At 46.8% G+C, this 20,301-nt stretch overlaps 1 protein-coding gene across 2 annotated transcripts in view; it reads right to left on the bottom strand.

Annotated features, from left to right (window-relative positions):
* MYO1C (myosin IC) overlaps nt 1-19,672 on the bottom strand; it is a 50,417-nt gene extending 30,745 nt beyond the window's left edge. For both annotated transcript variants that reach the window (XM_080629993.1, XM_080629992.1), the window contains exon 1: nt 19,582-19,672. The gene's annotated coding sequence lies outside the window, so the exon portion shown is untranslated. The remainder of the gene's footprint in view (nt 1-19,581) is intronic.
* Between the last annotated feature and the right edge of the window lie 629 nt (nt 19,673-20,301).

Raw genomic sequence — 20,301 nt, forward strand, 5'->3', positions numbered from 1 at the left:
ACTCTTTATTCACTGGGAATTCCTTTACTCAAAAAGCTTTCTTCTGCAGCCAAAGTACTGCCCAGCTCCTGTTGGCACATGGGTTAGCCTAAAGTAGGAGGGGGAAAAATATGATTGGAAAACAGAGATAACCAGCATCATTTTGATTTAAAAGACCTTGATCCTGGATTATTAAGGTGATAAAACCAGGCTCTTCCTTTCCAGCAACAGAGCCCAGCCCTTGCCTTTGATTTCTGCTGAGGGTGGCTGGCTGGGTCTGCATCACCACTACAGGCAACTACAGGCAGAGGTATGAATCAAGTTTTCCAGGCCTCACCAGTCAGAAGTGACTCATATAAACCCTGGATTAGAGCACTGGGATTGCTCTGCTCGGTGCTGATAAGCAGCTGATTCCCTGCATACAATTCCACATTCAAAGCAAGGCGACTGGAAACCTTTCCTGTCAGCCCTGCTCCGGCAGGCTCACAGAGAGCAGTGCGTGACCTGCTGAGCTGCACTCACAAGCAGTGACTCTGCTGGAAGAGAACAGTTTAGCCCCATTAAACCAGTCTAAAACCAGTGAAACCATCAGCAAACCAGTGCAGATTCCACTGCACAATATAAATCTGGAGGTAAGAGATGCTGGTTTGGGTTTATGCTATTCCAAAAATCAATGTGGATCACATCTACATTATTCCAAAAGCAAAAGGTGTCAAGTTCATCTATCCATGTTCATCTTTTTATCAGGATTTCTATAATATTCACTATTTCTGCCTTGCAAAACAACTCCAGAATAGCACACATTCCATAATTAGAAAGCACTTGGCAAAGATATCATGGGAAAGAAACCACCCTCGACAGGCCAGGAATTCAAGGGCCCTTCCTCTTGCAGGTCAGAGGAACATCTTAGAAAATAGGAATTTCTTTAACCTACCACATGTGTCCTGCTGCTCAGATTGCACTGATCTAAAGCTGATTCAAATGCCTCACATTCCTAAGAAACCCTATAGCAGGAACTGGAGGTTCCAAGGGACATCTGGACCACTCCTTAGGGAACAACCTCCGTTCTAGCAGACATGGACATTTGACTGCACAATAACTGCATAAACCTGCCAAAGAATCAACAGTACATATCATAACAGGCTCTATAAGGAGGCAGAACCTCCTCCCCATACCATCAGCCCTGGTAAGAGTTGTCTGGTTTCTACCCCCTTTTTGTTTGCTTTAACACATCTCCTCTTTCCCCATGCAGAAAGCAGCCAGATGTCCCCCAAATAAGTAGTTAGGAACAGAAGCCTAGGACATAGGACACTGGTCCCTGAAGACACAACTGGTCAGGTCTGAAACTGCACACCTACGAAGGTTAAATCAAAAGCCCATTATACTCACTCAGAAGGTGTCTCAAGACGGCAAAGTTCCTTAATTTTCCTGCAAGCTTCATGGCATCACAAGTTCTCGGAATGCTCTGATTCTGTGTGGATGTGTTTGCATGTTTACAGACAAAGGTTGAGCAGTATGTTAAGGTGTGGCCAAAAGGGCTCCAAAACCCAGAAGACAAAAAAGCCTATTTAAATGATTCTTTTGGATTCTAATTTATGCTTTGTAACACCTCAAACTGTCAATACTGGTTTTGTTTGTTTCCAGAAAGCTTCAGCAGTGAGAACACTACACTTCTTTCCTTCCCAAGCTCGGTCTTTCACCGATAAACAAGAATATCACCAAAAAATGGAGTATTAGAAAGCACGAAGATGGAGATACACCTCTCCTGGGACTCCTACTCTGTCCCGGTGAGCACCAGTCACTATTTTGCTACCCTTGATGATAGATGCATTTGAGGCACAGCGGGTTTAAAAGCACATACACTGCGCTCCTATTTAGTCATGGCTCCCGCACACACACAATAATTCTGGGTTTGTGACGTGAGTGAAAACCAGAACTGGGTTAATCTAACAAACTGAGATAAATTTTCCTTGTTGTTGCTCTCTGCTGAAGCAGTGAAACAGAAATGGATGAGTGGCTTTGATGATCAGAGCAAAGTCCTGCTTCATAATGACCAGATGCCCTTAATATGATGCCAGTGCGTCTCATGCATGCGGCTGCTCTTGCTCCATCCCTGTTACAGCTCTGGTGGTTGTTTCACAGGGCAACTGTGAGACAGTTGATTTACAAACACACTCTGCCCATCCTGAATCCAACAGTCATTGCTGAGCTCACTTCAACAGCACAGAGTTTGAAACAACAGTTAATTCAGCTGGATTGCTTTGCCATTACTTTGATACCATCGTTTCAAGCAGCTCCCCTGCAGCGTCTGTGGCAAGAACAAGAAGAGCCCTTCTGGAGGGAGCTGTTAACACAAACAGCCTGACTCAGTTCTGCTGATGTGCATTCCTCCCAACTGACTTTCTAAACAGTCCCTCCCAGTGGCAGGACCTACATCTTCCTTTTAAGGGGAAAAAATGTTTTCACAGGAAAAATGAAGTGTTCAAAGCCTGTGCATATCTCTGTGCTTTCCGTGGCCATGCTCTCCCTTAAAAACACATTCTCTTTGCATGCAAAAAGAAGCTTCTCATTAATATAAAGTTGTTTCTCTTAACACAGCCATTAGCTTTGTATTGATGCCCTCACAGATTCAGGTGAAACATCCTATCATAGCAGTCAAAATGAGTAAGAGAATTGGTTATCCAAAGCATTAGGACAAGTAAACCTGAGAGTTAGAACAGAGCTGAGAAAGAACAGGCAGAACTTACAGGCTGGGGACAATGCTTTACAGCTCACATGGGTGGCTGACAGTTCCTATTCCTTCAAAATCCTTTTCCTGCATTTCTGAAAAGAGGTTTAGAGTTAGAAAGGAATTAAGACTGGAAAGCATATCATAACAAAAACTTCTTGTTCTATCACCACTAGATAAGGAAAGAGTGAACAGTGGTGATTTGCCTGCGCGTTAGATGAAGGAAACAGGATTTCCCTCTGCTACTCCCTGAGCAAGATCCCAAGGAAATGTTTCTAATAATAGGAAATGACTATATAAGGCCAGATCAGCACTAAACTGTTTGTAGTCTGGAAGAGAAGAACATAGAAGTGTCCTGAGGAGGGACACAAGCCGGGCTCTTCACATATCAGTACTCTCCAGGAAGGCAGAATGCAATAACCTAAGGTTGCCCCACCAAAGGTGGGCAGCATTTAACCTCTAACTCTTCTCTCCTGAGCAGAGAGGGGCCTCTCCCCAGCCCAGAACAGAAAACTGAATGTACGGATTAAAGCTCCTGTGTCCTTTTTCTATCATGGGAAGAAAAAGAGAGAAAGACGACTTTTAAATCTACGAAACAGTGCCTGCAGAACAAGGCTGAGCACATCTCTGATATGAAAGGGCAGGAAAAGACACAGCCACGTCTGAAAGCATGACATGGCCAGTGCTAACGCAGAAGGAAGGCTGACAGCTCCCCTTCCTGCCCTTCCTGGGCAGTCAATCCATGAAGCACAAGAGTTTGTGACCAGGACAGTGCTTTCTTGCTGGTTTTAAACTGTGAGGATGTTGGGCACACGTGGAAGAAGCCATTTAACTTGATTTCCAAACTGTTCCCACACAATTGTGTGCATTGATGTCTCACAAGCCAGCAGTTCCAGCATCAAGCAGTTCCACACAGCTACAACAAGCTGTGAATGCCTCAGACTGACTTCTGGATGGAGCTGGAATTGTAGCTCCAACACCCACTTTTCCCTGTCACTCCATCAGAAACAAAACCTGTAAGTCCAGTTTAAGAGAGATTTTCCTTCTTCTTATATAAATGAAACAACGCTCACAAAGCCCTCATTTGGATCAAGTGATATCGCTGGAACATTGCTCTGTGATCCCCAGTGAGGGGTATCTTTCCATCTCTGCTCTGCCTTTGGATAAGGCCAGCTCCCAGCGCAGAGAAGCTTGCTGAGCAAACAGTCTGACACAGTCCCATAGCTGCCATGGAAATGAGCACAATATACATTCCTAGACAGGTTTATCACCCAGACTTCTATTTCTGAGAGCAAAAGATGGGTTGTGGCAAAACGCACAAATCATTTGCTCTCTGCAGCCCTGCTCCATCCTATGTCTACAAATCCGGAGTTGCACAGCTTCTAATGGACCAAATCCCAGCCAAGACTTTCAATGTGTTAATTAGTTAAGATCTCCTAGAGCTGAAATGGTCAGCTTGCCACAGCAACGTCAGGCTGAGAGTCTTAAAATGCAGCAAGCCAAGTTACCCCTGTGAAAGACTCACACATGAGATGTAAGAGAGAGTTTTAACAGCAGAAACACTCTTCTACATCACAGCATCAGGAGCTTCTGAGAACGTAGCTGAGCTTTACAACTCCCTGTATTGTTCCAGAGGACTGCTCCAGTGTAACCAGGCTTTCAGGTACGTTCCTCACCAGTTGCTCATACCTCGCCCTTATCCTCACACTACTGGGCCAGAAAAGGGTGTGCACTCAAGGGTGTGTTAAGCTTTCCTGGGTATGCAGCAAATCTGTCCCAAGAGGATGTTTCGTATTTGGCTTATCTCTGGGGACATCGTGATTCCTGAAGCTTTTTAAACTGACCTTTTCATTTCTGACCAATTCAGTGCTGACATTCCTGCCTCCACAGGGAGGGGGAAACGAGCGCAGCAACAGGCAGGTTTTCTTCAGAACCAGTAAATGTGAGTGGTTATGACTTAGGGAAAACTAACTACAGAAAGAATGCCTTTTAATACCCTCATACCTCTTTTCCCATGTAATAACTGCTCCATAACTATTATAAGGCTCTAAAGAGGGAGAAGAATCGTGGGTATGAGTCTAGGGGTCTGGAAGCAGAGATCAACCATCCCGACAAATGTTACATTGACAGGATCCCAGGTTTCCCCCATGCCACCAATGACGATTGCAGAATTCTTCTCTAAATACAGGAACTGCCTGTTCAGAACTACTGACACCAACCCAGTTAAGTTTAAGCTGCTTTTTCTGTAGCAGGGTAAATCTGAAGCCTAGGGGAAGGCAGTCTGACATGTCAACACCTATCACACAGAAATCCAAACAAGAGCTTTATCTACTCTATCAGACTGCTTTATAGGAAACAACTAAACTTGACTGACTTGTCCTAAGCTGTCCTTTTTTCTTGGAACTGACAACTCTCATCAATGTAGTTTTGCATTAAAACAAACCCCATCTAAACCGACACCACTTGGTACCGTGGAAAACAGCTTAGAAAGGAAATACCTCCCTCCAAAATAGCCACATGGAATTGTTTCTTTCAGTTAATGTGGAGCTTTTCCTTTTCATAAGGTCTGAATAAAGCTATTGTTGAACTCCCGGTTTGCTGTCAAAACCAGGAACTTTTCTGCTCTGTGGAGACCACAGCACAGGTAATATCTACATTACATTAGTGTATTCAAGCTTCCAATGGCAGGAAAGTAAAGAATAAATGGCTAAAGCTTTCCTGGAAAGCACAGGGAGAATATATTTCACAGATGGAATATATTGCCTGAAATTGGAGGGGGGGGGTTACGAAACAGCTTGTACCTGAGCGATGCCCCGACAGCTACCCCTCCATCCCAATCCTGTTTGTATAATAACAAAATGCCAAGTATGGAAAGCTTATACTAGCATAAATCAGTATAATCTGAACCCCAAATTCAGGGAAATGCTTCATATGGTTCAGAGGCATCTGTCAGGGGGTTGCTGCATGTAATGTCTATAGGTTCCTGAAGGAAAAGAAGGAACTAGCCCAGTCTGCAAGTACTCTTGCGACACTCAGCTCTGCTGCCAGGAGCCGGTGATACCTGGGAGAAACAAGTTCTTACTTTCCTCCTGGGTGTGCCTCTTCTTTAATGCAAACTTTGCAATGCTGAAAGCAAACTACAAACTAGTGTGGAGCCACTCTGCCAGCCCAGAGAAAGGGCACATTCAGTGCTTCAGCCATTCAAACAAGTGGAGGAGGTTTTGATTTGATGATTTACAAGCGTGGAGTTTACAGGCACAATCTGTACTTCCACCAGGGTTTCTTTTCCCCTCTGTCCCAAACTGACTTTGTTGGCCTGAGGCAGGCAGTTATTTTGGGACAGTGAAAAGTTATAAATAAATCCTAATGAAACTATTAGGAACACATATGGGACTGAGCTGCTTTCAAACCCTTCTTTGTACGGGAACAAAGAGCGTTTCACATTTATTACCATGGCGTAAGTCCTTTATGAAAAGTTGAAGAGTTTCAACAACAGTCTGCAGTAAAACTGGATTGTGAGCCCATAATAAGACTATCCAACAATGTGTAGAAATTCCAGATTATGCTAAAAGTAATGGCCTAAGCAGTTTCCAAAAGCAGACCAAAGACGAGTAGACACGCAGTGCAGACTGGCTTCTGGCAGCAGTTCAGGCTTGAGGCCTGGCAACCAACAGGGAGCACGTGGACAGATGATGTTGCAGCTGGCTTATGTCTGAGCTGCTTCCCTTTACCCTGTTGCTTCTGAAAAGGAGGGTAAAAGCCACCAGATGAAGGGTATTGTCTGAGGTAATCTCCTTCTGACCAGTCTGACAGCACCCCAAAGATCCCCCAGTGAGCAGAGCCTGTGAACTGCAAACAGTTTTATCCCCAAATAGATATATCTTTAGTTAACAGTAAGCAGGGAATGATGAGCTGCCAATCATGTTGGCAAAAGTATTCCAGGATGCATGGAGAATAGAGACATCATTATTACAGAAGGCCATCCAACATCCACCAGCATCAGCTTGCACTCCTCAAACAATCCAGAATATTGATTAAAAAGTGATACTCCTATTGAATCAAACCTGCACTAAATCAAGATCAAAATCATTGGCTTGCAACTCAGAAGCACCCGTTGAATTGCAAGGGATCTCTCATCTCCAAGACATGGGTTTGGTTTCCTGCTCACTCAGGTGAATGGCACTATGCTGCTCACAGTGCTTTCAGCAATTTCTGCATCATCAGGACATCAATTTAATCAAACCCAAAGACAAAACACACACTAAAGAATAACCAAGGAGCCCTTTCCTTTGTGGCTCTCAGGAACGTACGGTCCACATCTGGATAAACATGGGCCCATGCAGTGAATGGAAACGTTCATTCCCCAGCTGTGGCTGGGTCCGAATCCTTTCTTTCTCTCTCCGATTTACTTATGGTCCTACACTGTGTGGCTGAAAAACCGCACAAATCCTGCTGAGGCAGACAAAGCAGGCAGTCCCAGGCAGGCCCTTTACATCTACTACATAAACACAAACTACTTCTGGGCTGTGATCTCCAATGAGAGAGCCTGAAGGAATTCCTACAGCTGATACAGACATCATTATGCTCCTACAAACCTTCCATCCTAGGGATTGGGAGATCTCTTGGAAGTCGGATGTCTTTTGTTCTGATGCTGTCTGAGGAAACCCTCCTGTCCAGAGCAGCTGGGATGACAAGAGGAACTGTCAGAAGCCTCATCCCACTGGGACAGAAGCACTTTCCTTGCTCTGATTCAACAGGTATAGATTTTCTAGGTGCCCTTGGGGAAAGCGAGGGATGCAGGGCCATGAGGGAGTCTGAGCTCTAACCTGACAGAAAGGTCCAAGAGCCTCAAGAAAGGTTGTATTAAAATCAAAGCCTATAACGCAAGGAATACGTACAAAACACAGGCAGCAGCTTTGGTTCCTTTGCTTACAATTCCTGTTCTAACAGCTCTCAGACACTGCCAGGGTAACATCATCTGTGATCCTTTAAATCACCTAAAGAAAAGCATCACAACATGGGGGTTTGTTTCAGGAGCTGTTGTTTGTATGTCTGAACTAGAAGAACAGAGGGACACAGGGCAGTTCATCGCTGTAAATTATTGATCTGCTGCTTTCTAGACACTGAAACTGGTAATTAAACACATGGTAAAAAGATACTTCATCAATTATAGAGGTGTCACTTTCAATTACACTTGCTCCAGGATGAATAAAACACAGAGGTTAAATGCTATGGGTGCTTTTTCATGCTGGCTTCTTGTTCAGAATCCTCACTACACCGCTGATTCCAACCCTCTTGTATTGCTGCATCAAAGCTGTGTGCTCTTTGCTCACATTAAGCTAGATAAGGGGAAATGAGAGCTTTTGCTTCACCCAGCTTTTCCCCACAATCTTCAGAGAGCACAGTTCCATGGTCAGGAGAGAGGATCTGGAGCTGGGACTAGTGGGATGGATCCCTTTTCTGTTCAACATGGTTAGTGATGTGGCCCTAAGCCAAGGCCACAGCCCCTGTGGAAACAGCCCGCCCCAAAAATCAGACAAAACCCCCTCAGTTTTGTCTATTAACAACCAGTTGGAAAGTCTGTGAAGTACTGGGCAGGCATTTGATACTGATGGGTCTTATATACACGTACATACCCTCCACAACCGAAACTAACACTGGCAAGCTGCTCCTGAAGCAGGAGGATGATGACATCCAAGATACCCTGCTAAGCAGAAATCATGTCACAACCATAATGATCACTGCAATTTGATGTAAGATACACTTTTCTATCAGGGTTCATGCCTTACTGCATCAAGGTTAAGGCTATCTCAACTTCATATGTTAACTATTATATGAACATAAAAAGATACTTGCTCTAATAATCATTTTGAAACAAAAACAACATCCAAAGAAGAGCTTGGCCATCTTGCAATTACTGGCACAGACGCTCTCTGGAACCATTATTACATCTCTTAAATGGGCTGCAATCTGTGAAAGCACTTATTGAAGGCTGAGTTCATCAATTGATTAAGATGGCCTAGGGAGTAGAAATACTCCAAGTGGAATATGCAGCATAAGCAGACAGCTTAAAAGCACATGCAATAAAGAACCCCTTACAGGTGGGTACAGCCACATCTGTCATCAAGCAGAAGCAGCAGTGAAGCAATAATGCCAGGAGGCAAGATCAGGAGGTGAGAAGAGGGAAACACAAGTTGCTGGTGGAGCCAGATCAACTCTAGAAGTCACAGAACATGTCCTTGGCCTGGTGAAGTGAAACTGGGAGTTCAGAGAGGCTGAGGTGATGAACCGAAGGAACACAGTGTCAATGAATGCATCATCAGGTGGTGGCAACAGAGTGGGAGATGAAGACTGGATGATAGAACCTGAATGAAGGAAAGACCAGCTCTTGGTAAGGGGACAAGACAATCAAAAGGCTGAGCTGACTCTGTCTACCACTCCCCAAATAATGAGGCTGAAGCACAAGGAGAGCAAGCTCTGCCGCAGGCCTGATGCCAGCTGCTCTAGGAAGCTTTCCTTGCCTGTTTTAAGTAGTTTCACAACATAAAGCTTTATTCATAAGTGTCTGATGGCATCCTAGGCATACAACAGCTCTTACCAGCAGAACAGTGTTTGTGGGAAATGTTAGGAAGAGTGTCTAAGAGAGATAAAGCCTCTGAGTTGCAGACGAAGCTGCCAGTCCTCATTTCCAGCTTGTCAGAGCAAGTCCGTCTTGAAGTCAGCAGCCTGGAATGAAGAGAATCTGGCATTTGGGAGGCATGTATGAGGTTCAGACAACCAGGGCGGAGCGGCTGACTTTAATCATACTTTCCACAATGCGGGGGGAGTGGTAAAATACAGTGAATGATGGGCATTATCTGCTATATACTCACAAATTCCTCCTCTTTGGATTTCAAACCTGACCTCCTTTCCTGCTTCCACTAGCCCCTGGAGGAGGAGGGGAAGGGCAGGCACACAGAGCTGGGATTCCAGAGTCCTTCACGTTCTTGGGATTCCTGTATCCGTGATGGGCAGCACGCACTTGTCTGCTGGAACAGCTGATGGGTCACAGGAGTAGCTACATGCAGGTATTGCCCTTCCTGCAAAGCTGAGCCTCATCATTCCAAAACTCACTAACCCAGGTGCTAACCCATTGCTACCTCTGCTGCTCCAGCTTACCTGCTGGGGGATATTTAGTATACAGATTCTAAAGTTGTTTCTTTGTCTTTTGCCAGAATATATTTGGGGGGGGGGAGGGGGAATATCAACAGAACATCTAAAAATATGGGCTTGCACCAACCACTGCCAACTTGTTATGAAGCCTCTTCAACAAGAGTGCTAGTATGGTATCAAAAAGGAGTAGAGCTCCAAAATAGCTCAATCCAGCTGCCCACTACAGCATTAGCAACAATACTCTATAAAGAATTCCAGTCCAAACCACTTTGGGTTGCCTTCTGCCCTCACAATGAAGCTACAGTCCACTAAATAACATGGAGCTTCAATTCCATCTAGAAATAGCCTCTTGAAGTTCCTATTGCAGGATGGCATTCCTCAATTTTGTTTACTTGGGTGCCACTACTGGTGGTGACAGCAACAGCAGCTACAGATTGCAGGAACCTGCGTGTACACCCAGAAAGGGCACACGTCCAGATCCAACCTCTCGCACGAAAGGTTTTGGCAGCAAAATTATTTCCTTCTCCCTCACCCTTTCTGCCTGTGTCGATCACATCATGCTCAGATGCCACAAATGAGTAACCTTGTCCTACTGCCCCACAGAGATACCTTGCCAAAGCCCCACAGGGCCCAAAAGTTCTTTGAATCTTTAGAGCCATGGGAGAACAGTGCAAAAGTGAGCACTCAGCCTAGGAAAGCTCTGAGACCTTAAAGCATCTTCCAGTGCCTAAAGGGCACTGACAAGAAAGCTGAAGAGGGGCTTTGGACAAGGGCCTGCAGGGACAGGACAAGGGGAATGGCTTTAACCTGCCAGAGGGGAGACTGAGATGAGCTCTTAGGCAGAAGCTCTTCCCTGTGAGGGTGCTGAGGCGCTGGCACAGGGTGCCCAGAGAAGCTGTGGCTGCCCCATCCCTGGCAGTGTTCAAGGCCAGGTTGGACACAGGGGCTTGGAGCAAGCTGCTCTAGTGGAAGGTGTCCCTGCCCGGGGCAGGGGTTGGAGCTGGGTGAGCTTTAAGGTCCCTTCCAACACAAACCATACTATGATGCCTGCATACCCAGCTGGGCAGGGTGTCCTCCTTCCAGGCTCCCATTGCACTGGCTCTTCCAACCTTCTTCCACAAACACTCCGGGAAGCAGCAGAGGTGCATCTGCTCCAGAGGGAGCAAAACACTCCAGACATCAGCACCCAACTGACGTGCTGATGTGGGCTCCCTGCTTGGAACTCAGGCACTCTGCATGCTACTCTGGCAAGAAGCAGAACAGACACCAGCTTCCCTTGGCTCAGTGTCTCAGCGTGCTCACCCCAGCTGTCTGTGCCAGTGCTCTCCGTTCCTGACCTGATAACCATGTAATGGGCAACAGCACTGCAGGCACTCCATGGGCAGATGGTTACTGCACTGCTCAGGAGCTATAATAGGTATTATAGCTTGGGAATCCCCACTGCAAGAAGTGGAGTGGAGATAGTGCATTCTATTTTATTTAGAAACCTCAATAAAGCCAACATTTAGAAGACAACTGATTACCATTTATGTTCCAAACATCTGGCCTAGCTCCACAGCCACAGGCTGGGAAGGTTTAGTGATAATCACCCACACACCAGGGCACAAAAGTACCCCCAGTGTGACTGCAGAACCTTCTAGCAAACTCCTCACTACCACTGAGTTCAAGGATTACAACCCAGTAGCATAAGAACAGCAACACAAGCCATCATTCCCCCAGCACCCCGTTCCAAGCACTTGTCCAAGATGAAAAGAGCACAGAATGTGTCCTCCAAAGTGTTAGAGTAAGGCTGTAAGTGGACTGTGATGCAGGATAAGCCCAGCTGTGCTTATCCTGGTCCTCCCCCTCCTCTGTCCTGCGACTGAGATCTGCCCAGCTCTGTCATGAGACAGGGAACTAATCAAACAGAAGAGTCCTTTTTACTTCATCACTGTATTCCAAACTTGGTTTCAGGTGATTCACCAAAGGGTCAAATGGATGCTGGTGCAGGGAGTGGAGAACTACAGCAAAACCAATTTAAACAGAACTTCATGGCAGTATAAGCTCACATCAGTTACTGCGGGAATACACCCTCCTGGCAGACAGGTAAAGAAAGGGCATTTCAGTAAGAGTGGTGTGGATGAAGCTCTGCTGCTCTGCTTGCTTGCTTCATCCTCTGCTCTTACACACACACATGCCTCCAAACACTCAATGGGAAGCGATGCATTGTCACCACCAGCAGCCTCCAGGACAAGCCCATGAATGCCACAGACTACAGTCAGTCATAATGTTCCACAATCAGGGAATCAGCAATATAAATTACCTGGTGCACATGGGTATGTGTCCCACCAGATTTGCCAGCAGAATCACACAGCTAACACTGGTCTGATACTCAACAGGACTGTGAACAACTGACACTTAAAAATGAGGGCTGATGAGGCTGGACTCTGACTGCACACAGGAGGGAGGAGCTCACTCCACGCGTCCCTGTGCCACTGACTGACCCAAATGAACCCTTCCATTCCCTATCAATCCATAGATCTCTACCCAGCCCGCACTAAACACTGACTGATCTACTGTAACAAGCACCATGTCACATTTGTGTTGACTCACCATCAGCTAAGTGGTTTGTAATTAAGATAATGTGGTTTGGGGCCAGTGAAAGTGTGGCCTGAAAAGCACTTTCCAGAGTTCAGCACAGTGCTAGAGATCAGCCAGAGAAATTCACCACTCAAACCAGGAAGGTACCAAGCTGACAGCTACTTTTAGACCTTTATACCAGAATTTACCTTTCCAGCCTATCCAAAATAAAAGTAAGATTTGCTACAACAAAGCTTTCACTTGGAAAATAACAGCTTGCTTGTACAATGCTTGGAAATGATTTCTTTCCAAACATATGCACTCAATGTACAGCAACACTGATTTTCTTCCACTCCCCACTTCCACTCAGGTGATAACGTGGTCTTTTCACGTGCTCCCTATTTCTGATGGCACAGAAATGCATTCAGTGACAAAGAGCCAACTGAACTGAAGCCTCTAGAAAGACGTAAACAGTTACATGAGTGCAGCTTTTGAGTTCCATGGACTTCAGCCTGGACATAGTTCACATTCCCATCCTACACAGAGCTACTTTGTGGAATATTCCTCCCATTGCAAGCTGAAGCAGGGAAGTGGTTTGGAGAGCAGCAGCTGGCAGGTGAGTATGTTCCAGGCTGAAGGAGCTCCACGATGTCTCCACCTAGACACGGAATCATCAGAGCAGAAACAGACACTTGGCAACCAGTCAGGCTGCAGCTTAAAGAGAGATCAAACACCCCCCTTTGGCTCTGCAAGGGGATTTTGCATACAGAACTCTGCATCTCTTGCAGCATTTCCTCATCATGTGGTGCCATCATGACCAATGTGTCACAAGTACTCACTCCCAGCACTCTCTACCTGCAAGGCTCACAGCTCCAGCCATCCCTGCTCTGGTAGCTCTCACTGATACAGTAAAGGAAAGTTTCAAGGTGGTCACTGCAGCAGTCTCCAGGAAGAGCAGCTCATCTTTATCCTTTCCTTTATACTTCTTCATTGGATCAGGACACAGTTATCTCAGATCAGTTTATACGTGGGACAACATCTGAAAGCTTAACCCAAATATATAAATGGTCCGTAGTCATCAGCCCATGTTTTCTTTAATTTTATCAAGCAAAAACAGAAGAGGTTGTGCTCAGAGCATTGTGTCTTCACATGCTTTTCTTCAGTGTTCTAAGGACTCCAACAATCCTTGTTTAAACAAATATAGATGTTCCAGCTTTGCGAACAGCTCCAGAAGCTGCTCCCAGTTCCTATCCAGCAGCTTTCCAGACAGAAGATCAGCAAGATTAAAGGCATCTGCATTCCCACAGAGTGCTATGACCAGGCACACAAAAACACGGGCTGTGCTTCTCTGCTGTCGATTCCCTCCCATAAGAGGGAAGAAATCCACGCACAAATAAAATGGGGATGTTGGAAGTCACATATTTTGTATTTGCCCTCATTTTCATACAAGACCTTAAGTTTTCCTTTCTATTTCAAACAAAATTGTGCCCTCAAAAGCCTGGGCCTCGTGGAGAAATCAAGCATGTCCAATTTGAATACACTGTTTCAAATGCAGCGTCCGGCTTACTTGAGAAATGTGACAGGCACTTGACTTTGTTTGTTGGTTTTGGAAAGGTGCAATAGATAGGAGCTCCTCATGATACATTACTCTGCTTTTCCAGTGCTCATATTGCTCTGGATTCTCTCTTCCAAGCTGCAATATTGTTTTAGTTACGTGGTGCTTTGTAGCTCGGAAGGAAAACAAGAGAACTGAGCGTAGAATTCAGAAATCCATCAACCCAAAAGGAAGAAACAGCTTCAAAGTTGCATTTGAATGGTCCAAACACCCTTCCCACATGAGCCAGGCACACTCAGCTGCCCCCACTTCATTCCCACAGAAACAAAGCAATGGAGAAAGCTGATTATATTGCATTGTGTGCACTTGGCATTGCTTGGTCTGTACACCAAAACCAATCAGGGATACAAACCCCGACGGTTGTTGTAATCTTAATAAATGTAATGGTGGGTAGGAAAGGTACCCGTGACACAGTAAGGTGCTAACACAAACCAGCAGGTAAAGAGGGAAGAAAACTACTCACAGCTGAACTTAGTGTTCACATAAGGCAGAAGAAACATCTGCTTTGCTGTCTAAGTTCCAGCTCTGCCAGAGAAGGAATTCCTGGCTTCCTGGTGCAAAGGTGTGGCTTTCCCTCCCAAGCTGCAGAAGAGGCAATTTTGAACAGCCTCCAAAAGTCCTCAGAGCATAAGACAAGCTGTTATTTCAAACAACAAGCAGTGTGGACAGAGACTTCCCTGGTCTCTAATTTGGAAAGGTCAATAAAACTCTAGGAAAAAAACAACCCAACAAGAATTTTGTGCAAGAAATCTTCCCTCTTCTCAAAACTGCACCATTGGACTCATCAGCCTTTGCTGCAGTCAGAACCTGAACTGCAGCACTACTGTTCGTTAACAGAAGGTTGTGTGCTGGTGTCTGTATCAGCTTTTGGTTTCAAGATGTTGATGACGGTGTGTTGCCTTGTGATGTGTGGAAGTGCATACTGCAGTTATTAAAGTTAGCAAACAAGTCTGGCTGTTGAGAGTCATTTCCCTGAGTAAACAATGACTCAGTGTGGGCTGTATAATGTAGAAGTTATTAGTTACTGTTAGCGAGTTGAAAAGACCCAACTCACAGCAACTACACAAAGACACACTTCAGGATGGAAAATAGTTTTCCTCCTACTTCTGTGGTGCCAGTTCTACTGTTTCAGTGGAATTTAATTGGCTCAAAAGCTAAACAGATCACTGTCTCCTTAGGACAGAACTGGACATTGACTTAATTGGACCCTTCAGCCACAAACAATGAGCAGTAAGAGCAGAGTTTCTGGTCTCAGTTTGTCATTATAACTCTGATGTAAAGACGATTCTTTCTTGGGCAGGAATAGCCCATTTAGAGCAGGTGTTAATGAACACAGACAGAAAGACAACCAGGATATATTGACTATATGGTAATGAAGAAGAAAAACGCAGTTGTAAGCTCACCAATATCCTCTGACACTGTTCTCTCGTTGAATTACACCTCCTTCCATAATCCTCCTCTTCATTAGTAAAATGGCCCAGTACACCTGGTGATTGTCAGCTGGCATCAGGCACCACAGATCACTCTAACTAATGAAATGCAACCTCAGCTGCTAAGGCACAAAGGTTTCCCAGAAGCCTTAAAACCACTACAAAGGCTGTTTCTCCAGCCATGAGTCCACATCATCTCAAAGATTAGGGCCACATCTCTATTGCCTTTTGTAAGGGTGAAATCTCCAGTCAGATGCAAGAACACTACGAGGAAATGCAGAGTCAAATGTCCCCAGTAAACTTTAAACTGCCTTCAGAAGAAACTGCCAACATAAATTTAAAGGCACAGCCTTTTAAAGTAGCTGTAGCTTGTAAGGTCCAGTCTGCATCCCAACAGCAAAACTGTGGCTTTATCCACATGCATCTTTTTGCTTAGCAGTGATTTGACAAAGCTCTGTTATAGAGAAAGGAAAAAGAAATTATCTTTTTAGACAGCACAGATGGATGATTTTTTTGTCATTCACAGACTATCCATTTTCTGGCTAAAATCAGAACACATTTTGACATTCTTTGCCACTAACAATGACACTGCCCATCTGGTAACGGAACTTCCCAATAACTGCAGGCTGGTGTATCTCGCAGCCCCAGGACCTTGCTGCCTACAAGGCAAATATTGCAGCAGTCCAAAGGTACTGCCAAATGCTAAAAATCTATGTGCATTTATTATCAGGAGCTGAACTGAATCACAGGAAGGGCGGTGGCCAAGCTGGACCAAGGTCAATGTACTGGTTAAAGGGCTGCGAGTGTCCCAGTGAGGCTGTTCATTTAGAATCACAGATGGTTTGGGTTGGAAGGGACCTTAAAGGTCATCCAGCCCCAACCCCTGCCACAGGCAGGGACACCTTCCACTCGAGCAGCTTGCTCCAAGCCCCTGTGTCCAACCTGGCCTTGAACACTGCCAGGGATGGGGCAGCCACAGCTTCTCTGGGCACCCTGTGCCAGCGCCTCAGCACCCTCACAGGGAGGAGCTTCTGCCTAAGAGCTCATCTCAGTCTCCCCTCTGGCAGGTTAAAGCCATTCCCCTTGTCCTGTCCCTGCATGTGACCGAGTACTTTCCTAAAGAGCTGCCAGGAAGAGCCAGCCATGCATGCACGAGCGTCCCAGGAGTTCTAAATACTAACCTTTATTGCCTTCCAGTACAGGGATTTAATATAGGCCAGACTACACTGAAGATATATATTAACAGACAAGGTACTGGCCCTGCTGTTCCTTGAAGAGCATTTAAGTAACACAGGGCAGGGCTTTGAAGACTACCATACCTGCCATCCCCACAGAACATGACTCAGTTGCAACAAACGACTTGAGATTTGTCCACTCGGAACATTCTGTCATTACAAATGTACTTAGGCTTTCAAATCTACCCACACTGCTTCCTTACATCTTTATTAATGCTTTCTGGGAAGAGCTGGCCACCTTACCCTGCTGATGCATCAACAAGGAGTAAGGTATGCAGAGGAGGGCACAGGATATGCTCCAGCAGGGAAATAATTCCATCAGTCCAAGTGGCTCCCTCCAGGCAGGAAAATAACTGCCACAGTCTCACAAAGACAACCCTGCAAACCTCATCCACCAGAAAAGGTGGCAGAAGGTGAGGTGCACGGTTTCTGTCAAAGTCAGGGGTAGTAATCCTAGTGAAAGCCAACCACATCACTCAGGAGTTGGTTATAAAGCAGTGTATAACACAGTAAAACCCCTAATGGAAGACAAACATGCTGTAATTGCAATCACTTTATGCCAGTACAAAGCTTTGCTGCTACCACCAGGGCAGTCCCCACCTGATCCCAGCCATTTCTTCCTGTGCAGGCAGAGATGTTCACATGCTCACACCACAAGCTGCTCCAGAGGAATTCCCTATTTGTTTTGCCTGCTTTATTTCCACTTGGATCAGTTCTAAGAAGTGAACCACATCTGGCTGTCATTGATACAGGTAAGCCAAAGCACAATACAAATGGTTTTCCCTACAGCAACGTTTTAGGAACACACAAACAAGCCTTTACAAACAGTTCTTTAGCTTGTATGAGGGGACAAGTGATTTAGTTCCACTCGCATCACTTACACAGGGCAGTAGGACACACCATCCCTAGGAAAACACACTGCACTTCACGTTTTCTGCAGCACCAGTAACCCAAGTGTAAATTTGTCCTACAGAAGGCATTAGTTACTTGAAAGCACGCTGTGCACATCCCTCACCCATTCTTCCTCCAACCTGGGAGGCAAAGTGCTCCAGCTCAGTGATCCTCAACATTTTCCATGCTGGAACTATTCAGAACTGCCAGGTAAGAGCACTCGGCTGAGGGAGCAGGGAATGGACTGAAGCCCACGGGAGACGCAGTTCAGATGTTGCTCTGTGACTGTGACCAGCTGCTGCAGTTGGTTTCTCCTGCATTTGGTGCAGACTGTTTTGATAGTGATAAAGCAATCTGTACACTTCCTAGAAAGCAATTCCCAGCACAGCAAAGCTGAGTCCCATAAGAACATGACACTACAAACAACAGGAAAATCCCAAGTGTCTGAATACTACTGGAACAAGGCTAAAACCACCTTACCTCTGCATAAAGACACCTACACCTATCCATCCTTCATACCATGATAACAGATGAGCACAGCCCAGCACTCCATTGGTCCCTGCCAGGCACAACAGAAGAGATTTATATTTACACAGCCCCTCCCTACAACACCGGATTACACCCACTATCATCACTGAAAATCCCTCAGTAGTATGACAGTGGTTGCCATATCAGGGCTTACTTAAAACTTAAGAACTCTTAAGTTCTGCAAACCTTAAGTAGATTCTGAAAAGGTGCTGACAACTGGTAACTGTCTATTGCTCCAAAAGGAGATGAAACACTACTGCTTTTCTTCCCACTTACTCTAAGATGTGGCGCTGCTTTCACAGCTTGTCCCACCAACCAAGCACATTTACTCATTTGTCACTATCTAAAACCCTAAAACCAGGCAGCTGCCACCTACAAGTTGTTCCAGAGAAGCTTTCCGCCTCTAGCAACAGCCATAGAAGAAATAAATACGACAATAATCTCTGTACTGCATCTCACAATCACTTTCCTTCTGTAACCCTCCCAAGCATGAGATGCAGATCAAGCCAGCTTACGTGGAATGTTCACGTTACTAGAATGAGACATTCATTCTGCCCAGAGCCAGATTCCTTCCACAGATCCCTGTCACTTAAACCAATTAAGTGCTAGGTATATTACGATAAGGGGAAAAGCGGCATAGCAAGAAGCACAACAGATGGAGACCCTTGAGTGTAAGTGGGGTGCAGACCTGTGGTCTAAGATGGAGAAGTTACAGCGTTCAAAACCTATAAGAAGACTAAGAACAAGGAGCTTTCTTCACAAAGCGCTTTTAGGCACCTGTGCATGCACTAGCAAATGAGGAAGAACTATTCCAGCATATATAAAGGCAGAATTGTTGTAGTATGAAGCACTATCATACCGCCCATAAACACACAGCAGCATAAGAACGTACAGAACAAGTTCGGTATGGACAGAAAGCATTTCTTTAGGAGAACCGGGCAGGTCCTCCCGAGCACACGGGCAGCGACACGGCCCCGTCTCCGCTCCAACCTTCCTCCTGCCTCGGCAGAGCTCGCCCCGTCCCAGGCAGGAGCGTTTGGGATCCTGAGAGGGAAGCGTTACCGGAGCGTGTTTCAGTAACGCTACGGAAGGGGAGGGCAGGGAGCGCTCCGTGCTGCCGGAGCCAGGATGCCGGCTGCTCTCAAAGGGTCATTTGTTTCTACCGTGGAAATGTTAGTTTCCGGGAAGGTCGCTGACTTCGGGGGCACGGCCAAGCCGCGGCTGTCTCTGTCCGTCCGTCTGCCTCTCTATGTGTCCGTCCTCCCTCCCTTCCCTAGGGCGCCGTCCGGTACCGCCCCGGCTCCCTCCCCGGCGCAGCCCCCGACCCGCGGCCATGTGCCCGAGCCCCGGCGCTCCCCAATGAGCTCAGGGGCGGCGGATGTGCGGCCGCGGTCACCGCTCCCCGCGCCCGGCCCCCGTCCCGAGGGTCCCAGCGCCCGTCCCGCCGCTCCGCACCGCGCTCACCTGCGCTCCGCGCCCCCCGGGACGCGCTGCTCGGGGCCCTGCGGCGGCTCCGCCAGCGCCTCGGCGGCGACTGCCCACGGGAGCCCGCGCCGCGCCGTGCAGCTAGTGAGCATGTCCGAGCGCCGGGCATGCGGAGTGAGCGCGGGCGGCGCGGCCGCGGCCCTGCCTCCGCCCTCACCTGCCGTCAGCTCCGCGGGGCGGGCCACCGGGACCCCCAGGAACGCGGGGCCGGAACCCGGCCGCGCTGAGAGCATTGTTCAGCACAAGCGCATCCTGCTGATAAGCGGGTGGGGTTCCCGCTGCTCGCAAGCGCGGGAGCACCTGTCTCCCGCAGCTGGACCGCGGACGCTGATGGTGATTCCCTCCTGGGTCGGGCCTGGCTGTGGGAATCATCAGCAGGGTGTGCTTACGTGAAGGTCACTCTGCAGTGACTCCCCAGAGGCAGAGAGAGCTCCACAAGTTCAGGTCTCTGGCTTCTCCAAGTGGCAACAGGCAGCCTGGTTCATCCCACCCATGTGTGGGATACCGGAGGCAGTCCAGGATCCACGGGGAATTCTGCACACATTGAATTCCAACAGCCTGAAGCACACTGAGCTGCAACAATGAAGCTCTGCACTTGCCACTCGTGTAGCAGTTTGAAGTACTGTCAACCACAAGCTTCTGTTTGTGCCCAGCAAATCAGACCCTTCCCTCCTCTGGCCATTCCTGCAGCACCAGCAG

Source organism: Psittacula echo, assembly GCF_963264785.1.
Source record: "Psittacula echo genome assembly, chromosome: 15".
In the NCBI taxonomy this organism is placed as follows: domain Eukaryota; kingdom Metazoa; phylum Chordata; class Aves; order Psittaciformes; family Psittacidae; genus Psittacula; species Psittacula echo.